Below are 22,649 nucleotides of genomic sequence, written 5' to 3'. Positions count from 1 at the left end.
TCAATCCCTGGGTTGGGAAGATGTCCTGGAAAAGGAAATGGCAACCCACTCCAGTATTCTTGCCTGGAAAATCCCCTGGATGGAGGAACCTGGTAAGCTATAGTCCATGGGGTCTATACGGATAGAGTCGGATACGACTGAGCAACTTCACTGCACTTCACACAATAAAGACCATCACAAGTCATTTACACAAGAAATTTAAAAGAAAATATCTATTCAATGAGGAAAGGGCACTACACAGAGGGTAAAATGGAAGTTCAGAGAAAAGAGAAATCTGTGCTGAGATGTGTTTATGAAGGTCCTGTGACCTCAGGTGGGTCCTGGTAAGAGCTGAGCTTTGATGGAAAAGGGCAAACTGGCTGGGTCTGGGAAGTGCAGGAAGCACCACAGGTACAAGCAAGCATCTGAGAGTGGAAGGGGATGTGTGTGGGACAGGAGACCCCCTTTTTGACTGAATTGTATGTTTCAAAAGAATATTTAAAAATAAAGTTAAAAGTTTTTATTAGACTGGGGAAATGTCTTGAATGACAGACAGGGCTCAGATATTAGATAAAGATCTGATAAAGATGAAAGAAACATAAGGTAGGAGACGAGGCAATAAACGACAAGTTAGATCCTCTGTATTTCTCTAGCTGGGTGATTGTGACCATGGCTCTGGTCTGTCAGAGTCTGTGTTTCAAGTAAAAACACAAAAACAACCACCACCAAATAAGATTTGCCCGTGCTATTTTTATGTTGCTTTGAGAATTATCTTAGATCATACATGCTAAAATGTTCTACAACTATAAAGCATCATAAAATTAAAGGTCTCATTGACATATAAAGAAGAAGACTGATGCCCTGGTATAAGGAAATGTTTTAATTGTCCCCCTAACTGTTGAAACAGCCCTAAAGACAACATGAGCAAGTACATAAAAAGAGAAAGAGAGAGATCACTAATTTCTTTTTCTTCTTATGGTACTATAAAAAAGTAAATAACTTTATCCTAAGTTTAAAAATCAGAAAACAACAACAAAAAATACAGGATAAAGTTATATTCTATAGAACCAAAACTTTTACACTGAGTTCTCACGATTTGATTCAGGATTCCTGGATTTGGTTCTCTCATTCAAACTGCTTTAAAATCAAGTATATATGTTTTTTTTTTTTTTTTTATTGATTAACTGAAGATAATTGCCTTACAGAACTGTGTTAGTTTCTGCCAAACATCAACATGAATCAACCATAGGTATACATATGTCCCTCCCTCTTAATCCTCCCTCCCATTTTCCTCCCCATCCCATGCTCTAGGTTGTTACTGAGCCCCAATTTGAGTTCCCTGAGTCATACAACAAATTCCCATTGGCTATCTATTTTACATATGGTAATGTAAGTTTCCATGCCACTCTGTCCATACAAGCCACTCCCTCCTTCCTCTCCCCACCCACCCTGTCCCCATAAGTCTGTTCTCTATGTCTGTGTCTCCATTGCTGCCTTGCAAATAATTTCATCAGCACCATCTTTCTAGATTCCATACATATGCATTAGTATATGATATTTGTTTTCCTTTTTATGACTTAACTTTGCTCTGCATAATAGGCTTTCTAGGCTCATCCACCTTGTTAGATCTGACTCAAATGCATAAATTTTTATGGCTGAGTAATATTCATTGTGTATATGTAACCACAGCTTCTTTATCCACTCATCTGTCGATGGGCATCTAGGTTGCTTCCATGTTCTAGCTATTGTAAATAGTGCTGCAATGAACAATTGGGTATGTGCATCTTTTTCAGCTGTGGTTGCCTCACTATATATACCCAGTAGTGGGATTGTTGGGTCATATGATGGTATTTATTCCTCACTTTTTAAGGAATCTCCATACCATCTTCCATAGTGGCTGTATCAACTTACATTCCCAACAGTGCAGAAGGGTTCCCTTTTCTCCACACCGTGTCTAGCATTTACTGTTTGTAGACTTTTTGACGATGGCCATTCTGACCAATGTGAGGTGGTATCTCACTGTAGTTTTGATTTGCATTTCTCTGATAATGAGCAACATTGAGCATCTTTTCGTGTGCTTGTTAGCCATTTGTATGTCTTTTTTGGAGACATGTCTGTTAAGGCCTTTCTCCCATTTTTTGATTGGGTTGTTTGTTTTTCGGGTGCAGTCATCAAGACAGTATGGTACTGAAAATATAGACCAATGGAACCAGATAGAAATCTCAGAGACAAACCCATGCACCTATAGGTACCTTAGTTTTTACACAGGAGGCAAAACTATACAATGGGGCAAAGACAGCTTCTTCAATAAGTGGTGCTAGGAAAACTGGACAGCTACGTTAAAATAATGAAATTATAACACTTCCTAACACCATACACAAAGATAAAATCAAAATGGATTAAAAACCTAAATGTAAGACCGGAAAATATAAGACTCTTAGAGGAAAACATAGGCAGAACACTCTATGACATAAATCACAGTAAGATCCTCTATGTCCCACCTCCCAGAGTAATGGAAATAAAAACAAAAATAAACAAGTGGGAGCTAATTAAACTTAAAAGCTTTTGCACAGCAACAGAAATTACACAAGGTAAAAAGAAAAACCTCAGTATGGGAGAAAATAATAGCAAATGAAACAACTGACAAAGGATTAATTTCCAAAACATAAGCAGCTCATATAAGTCAACACTAAAATCAAAGATATACACTTTTAATATCCTCCGTTTTTAATTATCTTTTTTACCTCCCATTAGAAAGGATAATGAAAAATGGACTTCGTGATCCTCAGATAGCAATTGATATATTTTAAATTTCATCAGCTTTAAGAAGTAACTAATTTCTTGCCTACCAGTGAAAACATTAATTTTACAGTGCTGTTCTTATGGGAACCCCTGAGTAGAAAAGTTCCATCATTAAGAGAAGGAATGCGATCAGCACATTGGAATGTAAATTTCTTAGGCACAAGGGTTTCCTTACAATATTTTAATAGACCTTGACTTCATGGTTCCCTTAATTTAAGAATTTATCAGCCATCAACAACAGTTCCAGGCATTTCCAATAATCCTATAAACAGGTTGGAAAACATTAACAAGGTACAAGAGATTGCATTTAGTTTAGATTTTTGAAACAACCTAAAATATAATAGTATTAAACCAGGCATGATTTAAACCGGTGGTAAAATAGTACCTTTGAGATTGTTTTCTGGTTTTATGTCTATGCCCATCTGCAGCCCACAGTCAGTCTGGGTCGCCACTAGAACCACACACATATACCATAGGCTACTCTGGGCAGAGGGTTATCTCCTCTTGGAACATTAGGAAACTCTGTCTGCTCTACAGCATTTCCCACTTTAAGTTACTTTGTGCCTTTGCTTGTGTGATTTATTAAAAAACAAACTAAAAACTTTCTATGACTACTTCCTAAAGCATGCATAGATTTTGATTCTAGTCCTGGATCTACTTCTCTTTTATTGTTTGTGCCTAGATTGGACTAGAGACACTTAACACTACTGGATACTTCAGACATGATAAAGCACCTGAAAGTAATTTGAAAATTAGCTAAGTACCAGTGTAAGTTGCTCTTATTTGTAATGACGGTGGTAATAGCCTAGTTTGGTGATGTGTTTCATCCACTCTCACACACATGTACACAAGAGAAAAAGAGAGCAAAATTTGGGGGCAGAGAGGGAGAGGAGGAGGGAGATGGAGGAGAGAGGAAGAGAGAGAGAAAGCAAAGCTCTTCCCCTTTAGTTCTTTAAAAAATGTTTTGTTTATATTTGCTGTTAAAATTCAGAAAGCAGAGAGTTCAAAGCCTGTGCCTCAGGTACTTCATCCAAAAATGAAAGTATAGAAACTATGGGAAAGTGTCAAGATAATGAAAATAATGAATATGAGATAGTCCTTTAAGAAAACAGTGCTATTTATCAAATACATCATTATTATTATTCCTTATTAAAATATGCCCCATGATCATTTATAAATGCTTTTCTCTTGGCCTGGGGTATCCTCTTTTCCCCAGTCCCCTTCTCTTTCCATTTAGTGTCTACACACTCCTTTTGTAACTTAGTTTTTCATTACCTTCCCTCTGACATTCACAATATCTTGTTTTGAGTTGGGGAGGCAAAACAACTTGATTCCTGGCTTGGGTTCCAGCTCAAAGCCCCCTCACTCAAGGCAAACGTCAGAGATCATGGCCCCTGTGATAAAACAGTACACGGATCCCTGCATCCCTCCTCCAATGCTCATTTCTAATTTGTAGGCCGTCCCCAATCAGAAGTAAGTTCCCAGGATAGGAGCACATTTATCTTATGCAGATTTTATTCCCAGCACCTTGAGTAGCACTTGGTCGAGTGTATGTGTTCAGAAAGACATTGCTGAATAAATACATACAGACACTTTGCCTATAACATTGCCCTGAATCACTTTTTGAGGGAAATGGGGTAAACCTCATTTCAAATATCAGAAAATAGGAACAGCGTTTGCAAGTTGTCCAAGGGTTACATTATATAACTTGTATATTTATGAGAGCTCAGGGCAGTCCTGTGGGACTCTGAGCCCTAGGTTTTGTTTTCTTGTTTTTATTTCACCCGGGACCTTGCCCTGCGGGAATGGTTCCTTTGTACCAGAGCTGGAAATTTCAAATAAAACTATGATAAAAGAATACTTGCCTTATATACAATTTTAAAAAATTCAAACAGTGCAAAAAAGTAGTATTAAGTTATATTGATAAAAGCAAGGTTTCTCTAGCAAGACACATACAAGGTATCTCTAAATCATGGTGTCAAATACTGTTTTCTTTTGTTTGTTTTTATCATATTCTCCTGATATCAATAACCTCAGATATGCATATGACACCATCCTTACGGCAGAAAGTGAAGAGGAACTAAAAGCCTCTTGATGAAAGTGAACATTCAGAAAACTAAGATCATGGCATCTGGTCCCATCACTTTATGGGAAATAGTGGAAACAGTGTCAGACTTTATTTCTTGGGGCTCTAAAATCACTGCAGATGGTGATTGCAGCCATGAAATTAAAAGATGCTTACTCCTTGGAAGGAAAGTTATGACCAATCTAGATAGCATATTCAAAAGCAGAGACATTATTTTGCCAACAAAGGTCCGTCTAGTGAAGGCTATGGTTTTTCCAGTGGTCATGTATGGATGTGAGAGTTGGACTGTGAAGAAAGCTGAGCAGTGAAGAATTGATGCTTTTGAACTGTGGTGTTGGAGAAGACTCTTGGGAGTCCCTTGGACTGCAAGGAGATACAACCAGTCCATCCTAAAGGAGACCAGTCCTAGGTGTTCATTGGAAGGACTGATGCTGAGGCTGAAACTCCAATACTTTGGCCACCTGATGCAAAGAGCCGACTCATTGGAAAAGACCCTGATGCTGGGATGGATTAGGGGCAGGAGGAGAAGGGGATGACAGAGGATGAGATGGCTGTATGGCATCGCAGATTCGATGCACATGAGTCTGAGTGAACTCCGGGAGTTGGTGATGGACAGGGAGGCCTGGCGTGCTGCAGTTCATGGGGTCGCAAAGAGTCGGACACAACTGAGTGACTGAACTGAATTGCACTGAACTGATACTTTAGGAAAAGGCAATGACACCCCTCTCCAGTACTCTTGCCTGGGAAATCCCATGGAAGGAGGAGCCAAGTGGGCTACAGTCCATGGGGTCACGAGGAGTCAGACACGACTGAGCGACTTTACTTTCACTTTTCACTTTCGTGCACTGGAGAAGAAAATGGCAACCCACTCCAGTGTTCTTGCCTGGAGAATCCCGGGGACAGAGGAGCCTGGTGGGCTGCTGTCTATGGGGTCGCAGAGTCAGACACGACTGATGCGACTTAGCAGCAGCAGCAGCAGCAGCAAATGATGATCAGTTTAACATTCTCACTGTTTCTTTTAATCTTAGACCTAAATGCTATATTTTTCAATAAGTCAACCAATGAAAAGTTTAACTTATTTACCTAAAAAAAGCTATCTAAAGGTCAAAGAGGAGTTTTAACATAAGAACAGAAGTCTCTGGAAAAATGATAGCATTAATTATATTTTATCATATGTTTATTATAGGCAAGACCATATTTCATTTAATCCTAATAAAACTTTTAGGACGTGAGAATTTTTTTTTTTTGCATCTTGCACATAGGAGTGAAAAAAAAAAAGAAGCTTGAAGAGACTTAGTGACTTTCCCAAAATAACTATTAAGTAGCAGAGGAAGATATGTCTGATATCAAAGTCCTAACTTTTGACAATACCTTGTATTTACTCATCAGATCTCTATGAACATAAAATATCAGATGTTTTGTCTTAAAAAACAACCAGGATTTTAGTTTTATTATCAGCCATATTTTCTTATTACTTGAAAGTAATGGCTTATTTCTCCTCAAGTCTTAGAGTAAAATTACTCAAGTAATTTTAAAAGTACTCAAGGAAGTGTATCATGCTAGATACATGCCTTAGCATAGATGCCCTGCCTTAGCCCAACACATGCATCATGTCAAGTATGAAATGTACAGGTATTAAACACTCTCTGTGAGAATCATCTGGTTCAGCAGAGGCTGGGACTGAAACTAGATATAAAGAATACAGAATCCATAAAAGAGGGAAGGGTCTTGTAGGCTCCACATTTATACACGTCATTCACTGGGAAAACTCTTTTCATCTACTCTCTATCTGGTGGGGAGGAAAAGAAAAGCAGGAAGAGGAGGAGTGATCAGAAACATTCAGCAGGTTGTACTTACCACCTGTTCTTGAGTCAAAGACCATAGCAGAGCACTAACTCTCCTTCCCTCCAACTCACCCATATCACACTCTTTTGTGTTTGGTTGGGTTGCAGGGCATATTCACTCAGGGCATACATTTGATTCATGATTCAAAACTAGGTGATGAATCAGGAAAATACCCTTTTGCTTAAAGTTTCTGTGGCTGCTTGAAAATTCTCTTGGGAAATTCATGACTCTTGTGCTTCTTTCACGGGAGTGAATTTAGTGACATGTGCAATGTAGTAAAAAGAGGATGAAAAGAAGAGGAGACACAGTTTGGTGTCTGGAGACCAATTTCATCTGACACAGTAAGAGAAGAAAATCACAAAGTTTGCTTTGTTTTGTTTAAAGAATCTGGCTTTGAGGATAGCGGCATTTTGCGGTCACCATGGGATAAATTTCTTTGGGAAAAATGTCTCTGCTGGTGAACAGTTCTGAAGGTGACCTGGTAGGCTTAGAATTTAAACAAGAAATGTCAACAGCAGAAATGAGGGTTGAGGACAATAACATTAATGCCTTCTGAGAAGAGAGTGCAGGGACTTGACAATAAATAAAGTTGGAGTTTTGATGTTTGGCACAATTTCCTCAAAGAAATTATGTTCAATTACAGTTCAGATCCAAGCACTATTCTATGATATGTAGGCAGATTTTCAATTCTCAAATCAACAGTTCACATCCAAGTCAAATGGATTCTTCCAATTCTGAGGCAAAGAAGGTGTCAGGGCTTGTCAAATTTTCTGGAAGAGGCGAGGGACTTTTACATTTTGGTATGTGTGTTGGGGGAGGGTTAGGAAGATTAAAAACAACCTGATAGGTGAAATCAAAACAGCTGAAAAGCAGTCTGTGAAAATTCTGTATTAGGGTGCTCATGACATAAGATTCTCAAGTGCCCAAGTTGTGTTGTAAGCCCAGTGACCTTCTAAGGAAGGGGCTGTTTTGATACTCATTTTACAAATGAAAAATTGAGGCTGAAAAATGAGACTTTTTTCCTCCTTCAGGTCAATGTTTCTAGATTGTGATTTTTATCTCTGCCAGGGAGGAGGGTGGGATAAATGACCTGAACAGTCTCCTGCAGTCAGATCTTTTAAAGGTATTAGTTAAACCTTACCTTTCTCTGAAAGCTGCCCATTTTTAAGCCAGTGTTATGAAAATCATTATTTCATTTATTTTGTGTAAAGACAATTTTAAGTTTCATAGCTAATTTCAAACAAAAAGATGTGGGGAATTCTTTTAGATAATTATGTAACATAAAAATTTACTGTATACATCTTTCAGTTGATCTAATATGCTAGAATTCTAGGACACTGTATGATAAAGGCAAATATGCAAACTCAGGTGACTTACAAGCAGTCAACTTATTAAACAGCAAACTGAATAGATGACATCTGCAATATATGGTCCCTATTGAGCAACATTTCTTTCCCCTGAAAGTTCACAGAGTTAAATAAATTCCTACAAAGCAACTAAAATTGGACATGACACCAAAACACACTACTGTATTCTGGGTAGACTTTTGAAATTATAACCTAACTTCCTTAATAGTTTATTAAGTTTATATAATTAGCTTTATAGCTAATTAATAATTTTGTTTTGATAACTCTATATATCAGACTCCTGGTTTACAATTTTTTAAACAGAAGATATCTTATGTGACACAAACTTTAGTCACCAGTCATTGACTTCACTGATCTCTGATGGTGCCAGGACTATGAATCCAGCTTCCTGATGCTCATTCCAGCCTCCGTCCACTGCCTCGCTCCAACTACTCACTCACAAGAGGATGCCTTTTTAGTCAGTCATGAGAGAAATGGATAAAGGAATAAAGATAAAGCAAAAATATTACCTAGGAAAAAATTCTCTGCATATGTTAGGCTCCAACATCTGATACAAATAACAATTAAAATTTAGAGCTGATTAGTTTACCAGTTTTATTATTTGAGTTAATATTTACGCATTTAATCTAAATCCAGTCATTGAATAGCTGCCTGTATAGACTGAGTGGAATATATATATATATATATATATAAAATTTTGATACATACACACATATATATAAAATTGTTGACACAGTTATTTGTCCCCATCCATATATAATTTATAGTGCATATTTATTGGCCATGTATATTATCAGTATCTACTTATTGACAAGGATTGCTTGTTCCCATCAATAAGCAGGTAATCAGATTTCATACACAAGGCATTAAAGTTCTGTAGTACCAACATTTTCTTTAATACATGGAATCCTCCCTTGGAAATGTCTGGTTTTTATTCATTTTTTAAGTCTATATATTTACTAAGAAGTTTTTGACCTGTATAATCTGGAAATGTAGTGTTACATTAAGGTATTAGTCCTAATTGTTAAATAACAATTTAACCCACCATACTGATGTTTTTTAATCTTTATTTTGTTTTGTAGCTATCCAGGAATAAGCTATATCTTTCTTGTTTCCCTGTTTTCTCATTTCCATGTTCTCATTCACTAGTTAACACACCCCCATGGAATCCTGATTTGGCTCAGTTTTCCTATTTCTGTAACAGTCACATCGGATTACCCTCAGGCACATTTGACCATCTTCACTCACAGGGCTTCCCTGGTGGCTCAGACAGTAAAGAATCTGCCTGCAATGTGGGAGACCAAGGTTCAATCCCTGGGTCGAAAAGATCCCCTGGAAAAGGGAATAGCTACCTATTCCAGTATTCTTGCCTGGAGAATTCCATAGACACACAGACACACACACACACACACACATACACACACACGCTATGCATCTTCATTCTCTACTATAAAGCTGCCAAATAGTAATCTTTCTCTCCCTCTCAGTTCTTGTTTTTTTTTTTACATTTGCTTTAGTTGCAGAGATCTGCAATATGCATATCTAAGAAGCTAATAATAGACGCTGTATAATAGACGCTATACAGTCCATGGAATTCTCCAGGCCACAATACTGGAGTGGGTATCCTTTCCCTTTTCCAGGGGATCTTTCCAACCCAGAGGTGGAACCCATGTCTCCCGCATTGCAGGCAGATTCTCTTACAAATGAGCCACCAGGGAAGCCCAAGAATACTGGAGTGGGTAGCCTATCCCTTCTCTGGTGGATCTTCCTGACCCAGGAATCGAACTGGGGTCTCCTGCATTACAGGCAGATTCTTTACCAACTGAGCTATTATGGAAGCCCAATAATAGATAACAGCATCAGCAAAACCAATGAAGTACAATTATTAATAAGACCAAAAGAGGGGGTGGAAAGAAGTGCTGAGAAAATAAATTACAAAGTAATGCTGGTAGACTCAAGCCTTTCAGATCTCCCATTTATGTGGAAATGAAAACTAACTGCCTTAATTTTTTCTCTGCTAAAGTCTATTCTATACCTATATATGTGCAGTGCTCAGATTTATATTAATGTTAGTATATTCAGTGAGAAGTTCAAGGATTAAAAGAATGCTTGGATGCCTTTCCATTTGTTGTTTAATTGCAGGATCACTTTATTTTGCAGTATTTAAACTCACTGAATTGTGACACTAAGCCTCAAACTTCTCTATTCAGTCTGCTTTAAAGAAGATTCAGTTTCTACTGGTGTCCATCTTCACCCTATTATACATGTGAGATATGTACAGTTTGTTGAAATTAACTCTAGTTTGGAAATATTGAGACTTCAAGTTTTTCCAAAACTTCCAACTGGAGATGAGTTTTATACTTAAATAATGGAGAATAAAGATGTCTTATACTCTTGAATATAGAAATAACAGCAAAAAAAAGAAATAAGGGCAAATCATAACTGAATATAACAGGTATTCTTAACTCTTAGAGAAGCATATTGTAAGTATTTAGATATATTTCACAAACAAAACAAATCATTTTATAAACTTATCAGGAAATTTGAAAATTTCAAGGGTCACTTTTGCCTCAATAACTTTTATAATACAAGGAGCTGGAGGAAGTGTATATAAATCATGTAAGATGAATGACACATAATCCTGTTCCCACTTCTTCAAAAGGTCAGCAAACCAAAATAATATTCTGCCATAAAACATTCATTTTTACAGTTACATCATTTAGTATATGAAATTTCCAAGGGCATTCATAGCATTGAACCACTTTAAAAAATAGCAATCCCACATTTTCAGGCCCCCACAGCCCCTTGGAACTTCATCCAGAATCTCAGTTTTTTTAAAAAATATATTCTCTTCTTGTCTTTCTACTATCAAATTGTACTTTATAAAGGCCTTGTCATTGTAAAAGCTATTTTATTTTACATTCTAAAATACAATCAAGTATGTGAATGAGAACAGAGAAACAGCTTGTTGAGAGGTCAAAGTGAAAAAGACAGAAGTGAGATTTTAAATCTTAATGTCCGAAAACAGAATAACAAAGACTATAAAATCTATCAAGAAAGAAATGAAGAATTAAAGATGTTTAGTAAGTAGGTTTGTATGACAAAGTAACTGACATTTAAAGATTGTTATTTCATTGATTCTTCCATACAGTAGTAATAACTGTTTTGATGCTCTCTCTCCTTTTAAAATAGATGATTCAGTGTTAATTAGTGCAGCCACTTCAGAAAACAGTATGAAATTTCCTCAAAAACCTAAAAACAGAATTGCCATATGATCCTGCAATCTCACTCCTGGGCGTGTATCCAAACAAAACTATAATTCAAAAAGATATATACACTCCTAAGTTCATAGTAGCACTATTTTCAATAACAAAGACAGGGAAACAATATAAATATCCATTTACAGATGAATGGATACAGAAGATGTGGTATACATAAGCAATGTAATACTACTCAGCCATAAAAAGGAATGAAAAAATACCATTTGCAGCAGTATGGGTGGATCTAGAGCTTATCATACTAAGTGAAGTCAGAAAGAGAAAGACAAATACCATATGATGTCACTTCTGTATGGAATCGAAAGTATGACACAAGTAAACTTATCTATGAAACAGACTCACAGACCTAGAGAACACATTTGTGGTTGCCGAGGTAGGGGTGGGAGGGAAGGGATGGACTGAGAGTTTTGGATTAGCAAATGCAAATTAATATATGTATATATATATATATATATACACACACACACACACTAATATACAAATATATACATATATTTGTATAACTGAATCATTTTGCTGTATACCAGAAACTAACACAACATTATGAATCAACTATCCTCTGTTAATGAGATTTTCCAGGTAAGAATACTGGAGTGGGTTGCTATTTACTCCTCTAGGGGATCTTCCCAACCCAGGGATTGAACCTACATCTATTTCCTTAGCACGCTGATTTACAGAAAAATATTTTGCCCCCCAGATTCTTTTCACAAAGAGATACCTTCCCATCACCCAAGGCCTAAGCTTTTATCTTCCTGTCAAAGTCTGCATATTAAGACTGCTCGATATAGTAGTTCACGTGACAGGATTAAGACAGTTTCTGACTTCAGCACCTTCCTGAAGTAGCAAGTTTTTCTTACAATTCAGGAACTCAACCATGCAGATCATACACCATATCATCAATCTGAAAAGAATCGCAGTTGCCTTAAAGAACAACTAAAGACTCAAGATTTGTATTTCCTTCCAGAGAGCTTAAGGATTTCCAGGGTACATTTGCCACATACATATTCCATATGACATATATGTAGAATCTGCTCCCTATGATGACTGGCTTTCATGTTTCAAAACCAATTTTTCCCCATTGTAGTTTGCTGTTGTCCAAAATAGATTTTGTTTAAACACACACACAGACAATCTCTACACTCACATTTGAAATATTGCTTAATGCTCCTATTGATTTTTACAAAATATTTTGGGATTATTTCCATCAGTTATTTTCAACCACTTACAGGAAGGGCTAAATTTTTACATAAGGAATTTGCAGCTGTGAGAAGTTAAGTGGTTTCCCAGAACATCCAAGTGTAGAGAGCCTTCTACTTTTAACGGGGACTATAAATGTTCTAAACTATTGAAAGACATTTTGCTCACAAGGCATATTTTGGATTAGAATGATTGAAATCTTGAAACACATAACTGCATATCTATGAAAGACCGTGGGATGATGGGGTGGGGGAGCTGCTTGTAGGCAGCTTGCCTTGAATGGCAATGAAAGGGACATTAATGGGTCTCCAAGCTCATAATGATCTGGATCTAATTTTTCCATGACAGGCCACATCAGTTCACCATACTACTTAGGTCAGCCCACAGTAATCCAGGCTGTGGGAACAGAACATTTTAGGTCTTCGTCCAGACTATTTTCTTATTTATACCACTCCAGGAAGGGGGATACAGCATACAGCCACCAGAGGACAGTAGAGAGCCAGGAGCAGTTGCAGAGGTGGCTTGACACAACGGACCCATTTGGTGCACAAGAATCTCACCAGCTATTTCACTCCTGAGCCAGGCCAGCTATCTCACCCATGAGCCAGACTCTTACTTAATAGAAGAAAAGAAAAATATTTAAAAGAGGTTTAGGATGCAGTCCTCAGCTATATCATAATGCTAGTACAGAGTTTCAGATACCAAACAGACAAGTAACACAGAAAAATGGAAATAACAAATGCTTAGGAATCAGACAAATGTTGACCTGTTCAACATCTACTGAATGCCTACAATATACCATGTCTTCAGCGAGACTTCATGAAATTGAAAGATATAGTAAAGTACAAGGAAGGAAACTGACATAAGAATGCTTAAGGCAAATCCTTATGGATGTAAAGACATGGTCTCTATGTAATTTGAGATCTAATTTGGACAAGGTAGAATTTTAGGCTTTCTCAAAAGGTATTACTCAAAATGGTAATATTTAACAAAAAATAAGAAAGGTAGAGAGAAATCATGAGAACAAAGTGGAAATGAATAGAGTAAAATAGAACATAAAGGGAAAGTTATCAATGAGCATACATTAATTCACTGCATAAAATGCAACCAAGACATAGGAAGAAGAGTAAGGACATTAAACAAATAAGAAACATATACACACTATATAAATTGGCCTTCCTGATGGCACTAGTGGTAAAGAACCTGCCTGCCAATGCAGGAGACACAAGAGACTCAGGTTTGATCCCTGGGTTGGAAAGATCTCCTGGAGAAAGGCAAGGTAATCCACTTCAGTATTCTTGCCTGGAGAATCCCATGGACAGAAGAGCCTGGCGGGCTACATGCCATAGGGTCGCAAACAGCTGGACAAGACTGAAGCAACTTAGCACGCACGCACACATATATAAAATAGATAACTAGTAAGGACCTACTGTTGGAGAAGGAAATGGCAACCCACTCCAGTGTTCTTGCCTGGAGAATCCCATGGATGGAGAAGCCTGGTAGGCTGCAGTCCATGGGGTCGCACAGAGTAGGACACGACTGAAGGGACTTAGTAGTAGTAGTAGTAGTAAGGACCTACTGTATAGCACAGGGAACTTTATTCAATAGTATATATGGGATAATAATCTAAAAAAGAGTAGATATATGTATATATTATATATATATATAATATATATAATGGTTCACTTTGCTGTGCAGCAGAAACTAACATGGCACTATAAATCAACTATACTCCAATAATTTTTTTTTTAAGAAAGAAACTTCTAGACTTATCCATATCATTATTGGTAACCTTCCATAAAACTGAATCAGTATATTGGAGAGGGCAAAACAAGAGTATTTCTCTTTTTAAATTGAAAGTGGGTGGAAAGGAAATCAAATTGACAGGTGAGGACTACTCTTTCACAGGTTTGAAATTAAAAGTAAGGAAAGAAATAAGATTGTAGAAGGGGTAACATTTTTAGAAAGGAAAGAGAAAATTTTTGAAACTTGGATCCAGTCGTTGGTAAAATGTTTGTTAAACACTTCAAAAAATCCAATTTGAATTTGTCTTAGAGAAAAAAAAAAAATTGCCAAAACCAGGCAGAAACACAAACAGAACCCTTTGTGTTTTGAGTGTGGGGGAGGAAAAATAATTTCCCCTCTATCCTTCTAAGTTCTTGGCTGAGATCCCTCTGTCATAAAAGAAATTAACAGGAGGAAAACATAAGTTTAATGACATATATACCTTCTGCATACATGAAAGAAACCCAAGAAGACTGGGTAACTCCCCAAATGGCCCATGTCACTATCTTAAATACTATCTCCAGGTAAAGACAAAAGATTTTGAGGGGGAGAACCAGCACAGTGAACACATGTAAGTTTGTTAAGTAGACTTATGTCCACTGCCTTCTCCACTGATGAGTTTCTAGAGATTTAGTCATCCTGCTCTTCCTGGGACAGAGAGGGAGACATCCTTATACATGAAGACCTCCCCTGTAAATGTCTCTTGCAAAAGGGTAACTTCTATTCCACTTTCAGAACATTTCCTATGTCTACTGTTTCTTAAAAATAATCAGTCTGAAATAATCTATATGACCAAAAGGCATATTTTGGAATGTTAAATGCTGCTTCCTTTTAGGAGCCCTAAATAACACCCTGGAAACGTGTACTTAATCATTCTCATAGAATCATATTATAATGAAGACCTTATAGTCCTTCCAATATCTAACTGGACAGAGTACAGAATGACTTACTTCTACAGAGTTCCAGGTTGTTTTAGTTTATGGTTATGACAAAAGTTTTATGTGCTAATTGTGTCTGGTGAGTTGGATGGAACCCAAGTAAAAACTGTGTTCCTAGAGTGCATTGGGTTCATTTCATTAGGCTGCAAGGAGATCCTGTAACAATGATGTATTGCATTCATATACAAGTGTTTTCTCCACAGAGCTCTAAACACTATCCGTTTCTTTAAAAATTCTGCAGACTTATTAACTCCTGAAATACTCTTGAGGAGAGAAGTTAGTAGATTTTTTTTTTTCCTGGCAAAGGTACAAAGAGGCAATATAATGTGTTTATAGAGACACAGCAGGACAGTATTTGATTAGCTTAACCTGGGTTTATGAGATATAATTCCGTGTAAGAAAGCATGATAAACTTAGCCTGAAGAACTGTACATAAGGGAATACTGTTGCTGTTTAGTCGCTAAGTTGTGTCTGACAGTTTGCAAACCCATGGACTGTAGACTGCCAGACTCCTCTGTCCTGGGATTTCCCAGGCAAGAAGACTGGAGTGAGTTCCTATTTCCTTCTCCAAGATAATGGAATGCTGCTGCTGCTGCTGCTAAGTCGCTTCAGTCGTGTCCGACTCTGTGCGACCCCATAGACGGCAGCCCACCAGGCTCCTCTGTCCCTGGGATTCTCCAGGCAAGAACACTGGAGCGGGTTGCCATTGCCTTCTCTAATGCATGAAAGTGAAAAGTGAAAGTGAAGTCGCTCAGTAGTGCCCGACTTTTAGCAACCCCATGGACTGCAGCCTACCAGGCTCCTCTGTCCATGGGATTTTCCAGGCAAGAGTACTGGAGTGGGGTGCCATTGCTTTCTCCAATGGAATACTAGTCAGCCATAAAATATCATTGAATTTTGTGATTTTCAGCAATAGGGATGGACTTGGAGGGCATTAATCCAAGTGAAATAAATCAAACAGAGGAAGAAAAATACTGTGTGATATCATTGGTGGAATCTAAAAAATGCAACAAACTGGTAAATATAACAAGAAAGAAGCAGAATCACAGAGACAGAGAACAAACCAGTTGTCACCAGTGTGGGGGGTGGGAAGAGGAGTGATATGGTGAGGGGAGTAGAAACTACTGGGTTTAAGACAGGCTCAAGGATATATTGTACAACACAGGGAATATAGCCAGTATTTTGTAATAACTGTAAATTGAAAGCAACCTTTAAAAATTACATTAATAACAGTAAAGTGGAAAAAAAAAAAAAGAGCCTGGGTCAGAACTATTTGCTGATTTTGCAGAGCCTCCCAAAGAGGAGCTGGGAGCAGACATTTTTGGAAGCTAGTTCTAATTCTATTAGTCTAGATAAATCTACCCAAATCTACTTTCATAACCAAGGCAATGATGATAAAAAGAAGTGGCAACCAGTAAATTTAAAACAAAAACAATGCCTATGAAACAAAAGTTTAAAAAACTCAAACAGATATCTGGGAAAAAAATAATATTCTAGGTTAGAAAATTATTTTTTATTACTAACATCTTGGTATTAACCCAAACATAGGATAAAACATACAATTGTCATTGTGTATCTTGGTGTTTACTGCATGTGCCTCAGGCTTTGATCTGATTCAATTATGAATTCCTTAATAGCAAGAAATTGTGCTAAGAGCTTTTACTTTAAAAAAAAAGCAAATATTAAATACAAGACATTATTACTGGGCATCCATATCCCCAATTAAACTTTCTTGGAAACATGTATGACAAAGTATATAAAGTGTGGCCATGGAAACAGGGATGTTGACAGTTGTAATGTTCAAAATCACTGACCAGATTGGCAAATAGAACTATCCAGATGCTTTAAAGAATCTGCCATTAGATTTCTAACTTTATTGATGCAATTTATTTTGGCTAAAGGAGTCAACAAGTGACAATATACATGTGCTTAAACTAGATGCAACATTGAATCTTTAGACAAAAATAGTTCAATCATTTTCTGGAAGCAAAGCACACTATAGCTGATCAAATAGCAAAAATATTCATTAACTGCATCTTTGCATTGATAAAATATTTGAATTTTATATAAAGAGCTTTAGAAAAAACATACATGTTCAGAGGAGAAAATCAATGTCTGTTAGAGCCATTTTGATTGAAATGTCTTTTAGGAGGTTCATTTGAATTAATAACCATAATTAGTAAAATCTCCATAAATGTGAGAATTACAAATATAGACTTACAAAATTACAAGTATTTTTGGATATTTAATGAAAACAGGCACACTTACCTAGGAAATAATAACTATGAATTAGAAACTGTAAATGGGCCTATGGCTTGATCTATATTTATCTATCGGCCTACTTTAAATTTTTAATATATTTTTTAAAAATCACACTTGAAATGTTTAAAAATTAATCCAGTTGGCCAAAAAGTTAAATTGTAGATAATTTTTTGGTATTATACTTAAGAAATAAAGTATGTAGTCATCAGAAGATCATTATCAGTATTAAATATATCTCAGCATTAAACATTATCAGTTATTAGATGCATATTTACAAACATATGTATTCATTTATTCCCAGAAACTAAAGAAACAAAATAAAGTGACTGAAAGGATTTGGAAACTCTCATTTTCCCCATCAGTCTGTGCTTAATTATCTTATTCATCCATAGTTTCTTCTTTCAAAAAGCTTTTGATAAACACTGGGTCAAACACTCAAAGCAATTTCTCCCAGAATCTCCTCGGAAAAAAGACAACAAAATGAATCTTACAAATAATATCTCCATGGAAGTTCCTGTCTGTTATATGCCTCAATAAAATTCAAACAACAATCCTGGCCCTTTGCTCTTGCATGATCCTAAACTGTACTTTGCAAGCAAAACACTGGCCTAAGATGGCATTAAATTCCGTAAAATTAGGTGATCGGTACTGCAGGGGCATTAGATGGGTACCAAAAGCTACTGACTCTTATCTGAATCTTGAAATACTGATTGCAATAACTCAAATTGGTCTAAACTCTTTGTACGTCAGTGTAATGTGTATATTTATATAAAGAGCAACACTGGAATGACAAGGAAAATGTTGTTTACTGATCATCTGATTCAAAATGCCCTTCTCTAGACAAAGAAAGAGCATTCCATTTTAATTACTGCCAATTCAAATTATACCTTTCTTTTCTCCTAGCAGCTTTAATCAGAGAAGGCAATGGTACCCCACTCCAGTACTCTTGCTTGGAAAATCCCATGGATGGAGGAACCTGGTGGGCTGCAGTCCATGAGGTCGCTAAGACTCGGACATGACTGAGCGACTTCACTTTCACTTTTCATGCATTGGAGAAGGAAATGGCAACCCACTCCAGTGTTCTTGCCTGGAGAATCCCAGGGACGGGGGAGCCTGGTGGGCTGCTGTCTATGGGGTCACACAGAGTCGGACACGACTGAAGCGACTTAGCAGCAGCAGCAGCAGCTTTAATACTTTTATGTTCACTCAACTTTGAAGAATAGTCATTACATTTCCTTCTATAACCTGAGTAAATGAAACTAACCATTTAAAAAGAGAAAAGGGGGGAACAAATGGAGCTATTAAGGTCAGGGATGTACCTGGATGTATAGGAAGCATAACAGAAAATATTATCCTTTCTTGGGCATATGATGATGTCTGACTAGATACATGTACCTTCCTTTCTTAAAGTGCAAATTTATTTTCTTCTTTTTTGTTCTGCAATGTTTAATATTTACCAGACTTTCCCTTCATTCTCTTTTCCCTTTCATCAGATTTTTGCCTAATATGTACAATGTGCCAAGAACTGGTAATACACGATGGAGAAAAATAATTGACAAATTCTCTGCTTTGATGGAGGTTTAATTCTAGCAAAAAAAAAAAAAAGGTCATAAATACATCAGTGATAAATAGTTAAATTACACAGTATGTTAGGTGGTGTTAAGTGCGGATGGAACAAGACAGAATGGGGGTACCTGGCTACAGTGGGAGTCACAGTTTTACATATGATGGCCATGTGCCTCATGGAGGTAGTTTTTAAGTAAAAATTTGAAGAAGGTACATGAATGACCCATCCTCCAATGTTCTGGAGGAAAGTATTCCAGGTACAGGAAAGAGTTGCACAAATACTCTGAAACAGAGGCATCCTAGTGTGTTCAAATTTTTTTTTCTACTTGTAAACAGGCTTCCCAGGTGGCTTAGTGGTAAAGAATTTGTTAGCCAAACAGGAGACGCGGGTTCAATCCCTGGGTCAGGAAGATCCCCTAGAGAAGGAAATGGCAAGCCACTCCAGTGTTCTTGTCCGCAAAATCCCACAGACAGAGGACACTGGTGGGCTACAGTCCATGGGGTCGCAAAGAGTCTTATGACTTAGCAACTAAACCAGAGTCTTTTTAGGAGTTTTGCACCGTTCAGGCCACTGATACAAAATTATTTCATCTTGAAAAATCTACAATAAAAGCAGACCTTTTTCAGGTTCTCAAATCTCCCACAGTATGCAAGTATTTGGCTTAGCAAGCTTCAGTTCAGAAATCCTCTGTCATATAAAGAGGACAGATTTCCAAGCTGAGACTCCTCCTTAAGATGACACTAATATGTGAACATTACCTACTGCTGCATGAATATAGTCTTAAAGGAAAATATGCATACAAGTGATAACACTTGAACTACTTGAATCTTGCAATGTTTTTCTCAGTTCTTTGAAGTATATATGATATATATATATCATATATATATGAAGTATATATGATATATCATGAAAGAGGTTTTGCACTTTTTTCTGAGTTTTAACATTAATAGCATTCATTGCCAGTATTGAGTACTCACTACTTTCAGACAATGTTCTAAGAGTTTTATGCACATAATCTTATTTAATGTTTATAAAAACACAAACCCAAGAAGATAGGCAAAATTTCCTCCATAATATATCTAACATGAATATTATTTCTGTTTTATGCATTTTTAAATATTTATATTTTAATCAATTCACTGAGGTATATTTTATACAAAATCAAATTAACCCATTTTAGGTACATGGGTCAATGAGTTTTGACTAATGTGCATAGTTTCATGACTGCCATTACAATAAAGATTTAGAAAATTTCCTTCATCACAAGCCTCCTTTTTTCTCTTAGCAGTCAATCCTCTCCCTCCCTCAAACCCATGGCCCCTAGAAAATAGTGATTTGCTTTTTCTTGCTATGATTATTTTATGAACTTTAATACAGAATCATAAAGTCTTTGGTGCCTGTCTTCATTTAGCAAAAAATTTTGAGATTCACTGATGTTGTTGCATATGTCAAAACATTATACCTTTTTAATTGCTGAGAGATATTCCATTTTAATGATATTTTGTATTCTGTTTAATCATTCACAAGTTATGGACACTGCATTATTTCCAGATTTTGGCTATTATTCTTGACAGTGCAATAAATATTTGTATACAAGTCTTTATGTAACCATATGTCTTGTTACATAATTTCCCCTCTAACTTTACAAGAAATTCTTTTCTTTATAAGAAAGCTCTTTTCTTAAATAGATCTAGAATTCTATACTTTTATTCCTTCTATTCCGCATGTATGAGATTTCAAGCCACCTTAGTTATTTACTTGATAATGTGAGATGTTTTTGTTAATTTTAGACATTCTAATAAGAGTACAGTAGTATCTCATTTGTGTTTTTAATTCATATTTTCCTAATGACTAATGCTGTTCAGCATCTTTAATAAATTTATGTAACAACCATATCTCTTTATTGATGAATTATCTCTTCAAATTATTCTCCATTTTTAATCATCATTAATCCTAGTATTGAATTGTTTGGTTTTTTATATATTTGAAATAAAATGTTTTGTAATTATTTTCTCCCAGTTTTTGGCTTAGTTTTTCATTTTGTTAAGTGTCTTTTAAAGAAGAAGTGTTTCTTTTTTTAATTTTGAAGTAGTACATTTTATCAAGATTTTTTATATGTTGGTCATTTTTATATCAATTTCCAATTTTTATTGCTAGCAATTACTAAAATTGATTCTTGTATATTGGCCTTTATCATGTGACATTGCTGAACAGTTATTTCTTCCAGTAGTTTTATGTAGACTTTTTTAAAACAGAAATTTTGTGAATAAAGTTAGTTTTATTTAATGTCTATTTCTCTTCTTGGCATTTTATTCTAACTAGGCTTTTCAGTACATTCAGAAATAAAAGTGGTAAAAACGAATATTTATGCTCTGCTCACAAGCTTGGGCAACGAGCCTTCAGATGTCAATATTCAATATGATGCAGGTGCATTTTATCATGTTAGAGAGATAGCCTTCTATTCCTAAACTACTGTGAGTGAATATCACAGAAAGCTGTTGACTTCTGTTAAATATTTTATGAATATATTCTGAAAATCACATAGGTTTTTTTTTCTCGTCTCGTGACATAATGAATTACAGTGATTGATCTTGAATGACAAACCCATACTTGCTTTCTGGGGATAAAGCCCTCTTGTTCATAACATATTATACTTTTTACACATAGCTATATTCCATTTGGAAATATTTGGCTAGATACTTGCATCTATATTCATGGGTGACACTGGTATGGACGTTTTTCCAGTGTCTTTTTCTGGTTTTGCTATCAGGGTAATGCTAGCCTCCTGAAATGACTTAAAAGTATTCCCTACTCATATTTTGTGGAATATTTTCTATAGAATTTCAATAATTCCTTCCTTAAATGTTTGAGGAAATTCATTTGTTGAAGCCATTTGGACCTAAAATTTTTTTTGTGAGAAGGTTTTGATCTAGGAATTCTATGTGTTTAGTAAGACTATTCAGGTTGTATGTGTATATGTATGCATGTATGTATGTATGATTAAATGAGCTTTAGTGCTTTGTCTCTTGCCTTAAATTTATCCATTTTATCCTGACACTGACAATTCCTGATATAAGCAATTTTATGTCCTTTTTGTTTGTATTTACTTGGTGAGTTGAGTAAGACAGTCATTAATTTTATTGAAATATTTTTTAAAAACCTATTTTTTTTACTTTATTATTTCCTTTCCTATGTCATTAATTTCTACACTTCATTATTTTGCATTTTTCTTTGGGTTTTATTTTGTTTTACTAGTTTTCTAACATGAAACTTTGGTCATTGATTTAAAACCTTTATTCTTTTATTACATAAGTGTTTAATAGTGTTATGGACTAAATTGTGTCCCCTTGAATAAACTCACATATTGAAGACCTAACCTCACAATGTGACTGCATTTGGACTTAGGGCCTTTAAAAGTTAAGTGAAAATGAATTGATTAAAATTAAGGTGAGCCCTAAACCAATATGTGCTCCAGAATGATATCAAGTAGGAGTGAATATCTTTGCCTTGCTTCCTTCTTAAAAGGAATACTTTCAGTCATTA

The sequence above is a fragment of the Bos indicus x Bos taurus genome, chromosome 11 (assembly GCF_003369695.1).
Source record: "Bos indicus x Bos taurus breed Angus x Brahman F1 hybrid chromosome 11, Bos_hybrid_MaternalHap_v2.0, whole genome shotgun sequence".
Classification (NCBI taxonomy): Eukaryota; Metazoa; Chordata; class Mammalia; order Artiodactyla; family Bovidae; genus Bos; species Bos indicus x Bos taurus.
This window is presented reverse-complemented; position numbering follows the sequence as displayed.